Here is an 8384-nt window from a genome sequence, read left to right as displayed (position 1 = left end):
ATAAGAAATATAACAGCAAAAAAAATATTCTAGTAAAGATCTTGTGTTTAATTCTTTTTCCTCTAATCAAACCCATAGTGTTAACATTATTAAATATAGAGGTATATCTGGTACAGTCTTGTGTTATATAATTAATCCATACAATGAAAAAATTCAAAAAGTAAGAGCATTATTAGATTCTGGCTCAAATACAACACTTATTCAAAGAGGAGTTGCGGAAAAATTGAATCTCGATGGTAATCCCATCATTTTAAATATGAATGTAACGAGTGGTCAAAACATTACTTTAAAAGAATCAGAAGTAGTATTCTATATAATGAGTATTGATCGCACGTTTGTGTCAAAAGAAATAACGGCAACAACTATTAAAGATATTGGTGATCCGTTGTAACCTATACTCATCAACCTAAATAATCATAATCACTTGAAAGAAATCACATTTACAGAAAGATATCCTATAAAAGTACATAGACCATTTCATCTCTTTGTAGGAGAACCCTTTTATTCACAACTGATGGAAACGAATCAAAGAGTTTTTCCGGAGATATCGATTCCATCAGCAAAGAAAACAAAATTAGGGTGGGTGACGAGAGGAGCAACGGGTAGAGAATCAATATCAAAAATAAATATAAAGTATTCTCACGACTCAGACCTTAATAATTATGAAATAGATTCAATTCATTTGAATAATTATGAATGTTTCGATTTTAATAAATTTTGGTCAGGAGAAAATGTGGGAATAAGTGCACATGAACCTGACGATAAGTCAATGTCAGCTATGGAGTTCCAAGCAGAGGAACACATGCGAGACACAGCTATATATAGCGAAATTCAAAAGTGTTGGTACGTCGAACTGCCATGGAGAAACAAAGATCCAAAAGGCAAAAAATGACGAATAACTTCAATAGAGCATATGCTATGTGGAAAAAGGTTCTAACTACAGTTAAAAAAGAACATCTTCCCTTAGTAGATGAAGCTTATAAAGATTTTATTATAAATGGATATGCAGAGAAAATTCCTACGTAATCTCTGCAAAATACAAATCACCCAACCTATGTGCTTAGTAGTCGTCCGGTGCTTAAACTTGATACAACAAAGTGTAGAATTGAAATTAATGCATCAATGCCTGATCAGAAAAATAAAAAACGACCCTAAATAAACTTTTATTATCAGGACGTAACATGCTACCTCAAATCACTGAGTTAATACTACATTCAAAATTGTATAAGTATATTGGTACGATAGATATAACTAAAATGTTTTTATCTATACGATTAAAGAATAAATCAGACATGAATATGTTAAGATTTATCTGGAGTGACTCAGATAAATCTCCTCCTCAAATGTTTCGATTTACAAGAATCCCATTTGGATGTATATGAAGTCCATTTATCGCAAGCTATTGTCTTCAAGAAATGGATTAAAAAATATCCAAAAGCTGTAAACATAATATTAACAAAAACATACATGGACGACATCCTCATTGGGGCTGATTTGGAGCAAGAGGTAATTGACCTAATACAAGAAATCCTCTTAATTATTGATAGTGGAGGATTCAAAAGTCATAAAATTACAGCCAATAGTATAAATATATTAAATGCTATTGACAAAGAAAAAGTAGACTCATCAGAGGTCGTATCCATATTAGGTCTTAAACTCGATCAAAGAACAAATGAATATAAATTTGATCTAGATAACAAATTCAAACAATTTGATCGCAATACAACAAAGATTACTTGTAGAGACATAGTATCTCTAGCGAGTCAAGTATTCGATACTCAAAGTTATGTTTCACCTTTCATTATGAAATTTAAACAAACAATACCGATGCTATGGCACAATAAGACCACTTGGGATGATAACCTATTAACAAAGACAATAAAAAATGATGACGGGAAACTCATCCCAGATCCAGTCGCTCAAGAAGCTGTACAGCTCTTCAAAGATTGGATTTAACAAATACCAAAACTCAAAGAGCTCACGTTCCCAAGATGGAGGGGGTACAATAAAGTTTATTGCCATATTCGGAGATGCGAGTAAAAAAGGGATGGGAGTTGCAACTTATATAATATCGAAGTCTGTTACAAATACTTTAACATCCCAACTAGCATTCTCTAAGACATCCATAATGCCCAAAAATCTGCGAAAAGGTGCAAAAATTGAAGATGCACTCACTATTGCAAGGGCAGAATTAATAGCACTATTAATGGCTGTTAGAGTCGTTCTTTATTTCCTAAATACTTATAAAGGAACAATCACAAGTAAAAATGTCTTTTATTTTACCGATTCTTTATTAAACCTACAACGAATACAGAGAGGTAAGGGCCATTAAAATATCTGAGCGAGCTTAGTATTAACAAAAAGTGGTCTACACCTTATACTAATATCCTAAATAAAGGAGATGTAGTAATTTTGAAACCAGACACGTTTGAAAAGAACGTATGGAAACTGGCAAGAATTACACAAATAAATAAGAATAAAGGCAATGTCGTCACTTCAGTAACATTGAGCTTGCCAAACGGCCAGAAAATATTAAGGTCTATTAGACAAATTGCATTATGAGAGGCAAGTGTTGCTGAAAGAGAGATGATGAAATCTGAATCAGCAGATAAATGTGGACACGCTGGAAGTCAGGATCAGACGTTGAAAGTCCCTGTCTTGGGTGTACAATCAGGACAGGTGTGCCGATCTCCTGTGAATGACCGTCCCTGCCACAGAGATAAGTTCGAGGAAGAGGAAGTTGTCCCTGGGAAAGCAGCTACCATGTCTGTGGAACCAGTTCCTATTAATTCGGATGAGTGTCCAAATAGAGATGCTTTTGAGGCTCATCCATATGAATTAAGGAAGAGAAGACGACGTATGGGAAGTTACAAAAATATGAAAAAAGACGATCTATAAAGCATCTCAAGCCCATGCATGGTAATATAATGAAATAAAATAAAAAATACCAATAAAGTAAAGTCAGAAATAATAACATGGTAAAACTGTCGTGGGGGGCGGATAGCCTTACAACCTATCTTTCCTTACCAAATCCGAGTTACGAGTACTGAAAAAAAATGTGAAGGGAAAGTAACTTAGACATCCTGGCAAGAAAATAATCATTAGCCGTTACAAATATATATAAAAAACATCGCCAGGACATAGTTTGACAATATCAATAAATCATATTGTTTCTCGAAGTCACACTTCTCTCAACTAGTGAGGCTTCTTGGGAGGACTTGCAGCCTTACAACCTGGGAGTTTGTTAATTCCGGTCGAAATTGAGTAGGATATGCAAGATCACCAGAGGCAGAAAATGTCGTATTCCTTCAGAAATGCCATTTTCTGGGGGGTATGTCGGAATCTGGATCCCTCACATATCCAATCATGCATAGGATCAAGAATATGAATGATTCATGCACATAGTTTTCCCGCCAACAAAAGAGCGGGTTTTTCTATTGTTCTTCTTACAGGTGGATTTTTCCCACCTCGCTTCGCGTGGAGGTTTTTTCCCTTTGTTTCCCCTACCTCACGTAGGAGGGTTTTTTACATACATGCTTTTGAAGGGAAATTAACTTTTTTCCTTATTATTAATAATATACTTAATAATAAGTTATTATTAAGTTGAGCACTTGAAATATACATCTTCAAATATACACACGTCCGTTGTTATTATTCTGCGTTATATATTATATTACTAATTTACGTTTTTTATCCGTTACAGTAGATTTGAAAACGTCACACTCCATGAAATTGTAATTCATTATGAACCTTATTCTCAGAATAATACCTAATGAAACGACAAAGTAGAGTATTTGAAATATATTTGAAGCTCAAAGTTTAAAAAAGAAGGCTTTAATTAAATATAATCTACACACTAAAAAATAACCATTAAACATTTAAGTTAAATATACAAAATCAAACAATTAAAATCATAGAACTATTTATAATAATAAATTATAAATACAGAATATTGAAATAATAGATTGATCCAGATAATTTTTTCTTGTTCTAACATCGGAATTCAGTTAAATATGTCATAACTTTAGGTTGCAATACACAAGCGAGACGTGGAGTTTAATCAAAAAGATAATCACCCCTCTTCTTCATGTGGAAGTTGCTATATACAATTGTGCACAGGATAGATATATCTCTACCGATGAGATCTAACTAATTATTAATAATAAAGTAAATGTCAAAATCATAAAATTAGATAATAAATATATTAATAAAAAAAATGTTAGAAATAAATTCATCTTAAAGATTTAGAGCAAAAGCTAATTATGTAGTAATGTCCGGCGATATTACTCCTTATTAAGAGCATCAAAAAATATTTCCCTCCGTTATTTAGGTATGCTTATATAACAACATACTATTATCATGATGGATATACACAATTGTTAATTATAATGCAACACCCAATGTAACTACCCTCGTTGTTGTGACCATTTAAACAGTTGTTTTTGCCTTTTATGAGTTTTCTGAACACCATTTCTTGGAGCCCATCAACCATAGCTAAGCCTTAAGTGATAAAAAAGTAATATTTAATGACTATGTAATATTGGAAAACCTAATTATCATACCCAAGTCTTAAAACGAAGTAGTCTCAGACAAACTTGTTGCAAACCATCCAAAGCTACTACCCCCGTTGTTGTGACCATTTAAGCAGTTGTTTTTGCCCTTTACTGAGTTGTGTATCATAATTCTTGATATGTTTAGCTAAAATAGAATCATATTTTATGGTTAGATTTAAAAAAAAATTGAATACTTACTGTGAGATAATACAAAATTCAGAGTTCCATTTCGATATTCGTAAATACTTTTTACTGATAACTTGATAGTCATTTGTTGTGGATGACTCAAAACATTTTTATATGTATTTCTATAAATGACATCAGTAACAACATCCTCCATTAATTTAATGATGGTTCCTCGGGAAGGGATATGTTTACCCTTGTATTTCTCCATAAATTTTTTGAACGTAGATGATTAGCAATGGATAAGGTTATATTACATGCAATACGCATCGTTGTGAGATCAGAGTTAAAGTCTGACTCGATGTATTCATCGTTAAATTGATTTTATAGATGAATATCGATACTCTTATTATGAGATGAGGATAATGAGTGGCGTGTAATTCTAGACAGGGGACTAAAGGCACATTTATATCGACAAATCCGACAAACCATCTGTTTCTCATCCGGTAAGTATTTTCCAAATTCCTAGGCCTCCATTTTCAGAAATCCAGACAGAAGGCGACGTTATTTTTTGCATTTTATTCAGTTCTCTATCGACTATCCCCATCTCATATTATTATATTAATACAGAATAATAAAGGCGGGAAGGATAACGTTCATGATTGATAGAAGAAGATGCATATTATTTAATCAATGATGCCATAAGTATTTCTTCTCTTCTCCTCGCACGCTTTTCTATTCTTACCAAAATATCACCCTTATATATTAGTAAGTTATTACAGTCCACTTATTATCAATCCTTGAGGTATTCGAGAGAGGCCTAAAATCCTCACAGATATAATCATTACATATTAACATAAAAAAAGAAAAATCGAAGTGATAAGTATCAGTCCTGAGTATCTAATTAAAAAATGCTAGAAAATTTACAACAAAATATTAAAACATAGTTATTTCTTTCCATTGCATAAGAGATCAAAGGGCTCCGATAAACATACTAATATTTAGATTTCTATCAATTGTATGAAGATAAATTCTTAATAGATGTTCAATAAGAATTATATTAACTTTCATGAGAAGAAATGTTGGTCCCTTTTCTCAGCTTCATAAGAATGAGTAATTCATGAATGAACTATATTCGTATTATCTTGAAAGATCCTGATCCAAAAGGATGATAGCTCTTCGTTATCTTGGTGAGTCAGTCCTTGCTCACTAAAGAAACAGATTCCGAAGATTGAACTTATTTGACATTAGCATCGAAATGAGGAGAGGCAGTCCATACTCGTCTAAAAACTATCTCCTAAGAAAAAAAGGGCATTTTCTTGTTGTCTAACTTTGTAATAGTAACATTGACGAATAAATGGATTAGTTTTATTGGATTTAAATCCAAATTGTAATTCAATGACTACTAGCGAGAAGGACTTCATACTTTTCTTATTTCTTGAAAAGAATAGATTCTTGAAATTAACTTCTTGGGTTGTTCAACTCATCTTTGGAAAACCACTTTGACTCAAGAATACTTTTAATTTAATTATCACTTAATAAAAATTAAAATCACATTCATAAAGTCTCAAATAAGTAATAACCATGTGTAATAAAATTAAAGGGCTTATGTCAACAGGTGACTCAACTTCGTCTCAAGTCTTTCTCTAGCTAGTATTCTTTGGCCGGATAATCATAATTATTATTAAGTGAGGTTTATTATTTTTCCGCAATATGGAGCTACTCACTGGTGGTGTGTTTACATACGAATTTAAGTAAACAACGCACTTGCCCATTGATATACAAATTAAATATGAATCCTATAGAGCTATTATTAGCCCAAACTAAAGCATTAAAAGCTTTAGCCCAAACATATAAGTGTAAAGAATAAAATCTCCTTTTCTCTCCATACATATAAATAACGGATTTTAGGAAAAAATGGCAAGATAAAAAAAAAGGAAAAGTATCTAAATGGAAATAATGGTAAGATTCTTTTAAACTGATATAAATCATATAATAATATCTATCACCAATATAATAAGAGAAAAGAGAAATAAACAAACACAACAGCGGTTCCACTGGAAGGAGTGCTAATCACTTAAATCTCCGTTATTAATTACAATATCATTAGACATGATGGACTATTCATATTGGACAAAACTCTTGGACTGACGGACAAGCATTTGCAAAATACTATGCAAGAGCAGCAATTTCCACTTTGTTATGATCCAGGATGTGTCAGAAGAAGAGGTGGTTGGCTGTGGAGCGACAAACCACTGAGTGGATTCGGGCAGGTAGTCAAAGGTAGAGTTATTGGAGAGTGCGAGGAAAACTGTAAAGCTCAGTACAGTTGGAGCAATCTGAAATTGCAATAGAACCATGGTCTTTGTCTTTTCATAAACCTTCTTTCTCGCCCAAAGAGAACGAAACGGCTGCATTACGTAGTTATCTAAAGACTCGAATTCTCGAAGTTGTTTATCTAGGACTGTGAATTCATACTCCCAATGTATCAAGCCAAGTATGAGAACCATAAAAAGTGACTTATAGGCTCTTTCAACGAATTTTTAAGTGTATTTTTCTAGTATGATACAATGACATTTGAATATGTAACTACGTTTGTCATAAATAATAATGGTCTTCGGTGATATTTATCAAAGAATATGAATATTATAACTCTGTATATTCATTCATTTCAATTTAGAATGAGAATCCAGCTCCAACTTCATTAACTTGTAAAACAAATATTAATGTAAATTCCTTTGTCAATGGTTAATTCCATCAATTAATTAATTTATTGAACAAATGTAAATACATATTTTATGGCGACAGAAACGACTCTAAAAAATTTATTCGACACTCATGTAATTATCTAATTTAGGTATGTATAGTTAGAGCCAACTCTATGGGAAGGTTTCAGGCCCTCAAAGATTTCAGGTGCCTTATATTTCTCTTAACTATTTTATTTTTAAAAGTTTGGCATTTGTGAAATTGTTGTGTCTATTTAACTCAGGTTTACCTTTCAATTCCAGAGAAATACAGTCTTTTTTATTTCTTTTGATCATGGTGGGTATTAGTCCACTTCTTTTGATCATAAATACACTAATATTTTTTCAATGGCCCTTAAAAAGTTAGTTCTATGAATAAAATATATTGAATTAGTAATTTCAATCGTTATGTTCGGCTTATGGATGTTTAAAAAATGCGTAACTTTCAAGTAATTTAGATCTTATTCCATGGGAAAAAATCATAAAAGTTACATCTATCAATTTATGATAAAATAAATATGTTTACTTATGATTATGACAGCATGAATATGATATATTAGTTATTATTTTAATGTTGAAACATATCAAACATAATACACACAAACAATTGGATAAATGAAGTGACACATTTTTAATTTAGAAGTGTTTTTCATACGCTTAGATCGATCTTCATTAATTACAAAATCAATTAGTACAAAAATAGTTTATCCTCAACAGGAGATGCATGAATTTCAATTTCTACGGGAGTGATGGCAGATTGAAACTTTATCTGAAGAAGAAAACCAAGCTAAACCTCAAAAAAGAAGAATCGACTCCAAAATGAATAGTCCATCATGTCTAATAATATTGTAATTAATAACGGAGAATTAAGTGATTAGCATTCCTTCCATTGGAACCGCTGTCGTGTGTGTTTATTATTCTTTTCTCTTTATTATATATTTTATTGGTGATAGATATTATATCA

The 8384-nt window shown here is 31.9% G+C and overlaps 2 long non-coding RNA genes across 2 annotated transcripts; one reads left to right on the top strand and one right to left on the bottom strand.

The window, feature by feature from the left end:
* Positions 1 to 3834: 3834 nt before the first annotated feature.
* Positions 3835 to 6343, bottom strand: LOC139907408 (uncharacterized). Its single transcript, XR_011783995.1, has 3 exons — positions 4752 to 6343; positions 4563 to 4698; positions 3835 to 4500 (listed from the first exon to the last, which is right to left on the bottom strand). It is a non-coding gene; the product is annotated as an uncharacterized lncRNA (long non-coding RNA).
* A 127-nt stretch (positions 6344 to 6470) lies between these two features.
* Positions 6471 to 7487, top strand: LOC139907409 (uncharacterized). The gene is made up of 2 exons (XR_011783996.1): positions 6471 to 6638; positions 6698 to 7487. It is a non-coding gene; the product is annotated as an uncharacterized lncRNA (long non-coding RNA).
* The last annotated feature ends 897 nt before the right edge of the window (positions 7488 to 8384 follow it).

The sequence above is a fragment of the Lepeophtheirus salmonis genome, chromosome W (genome assembly GCF_016086655.4).
Source record: "Lepeophtheirus salmonis chromosome W, UVic_Lsal_1.4, whole genome shotgun sequence".
Lineage (NCBI taxonomy): Eukaryota > Metazoa > Arthropoda > Copepoda > Siphonostomatoida > Caligidae > Lepeophtheirus > Lepeophtheirus salmonis.
This window is presented reverse-complemented; position numbering and strand designations above follow the sequence as displayed.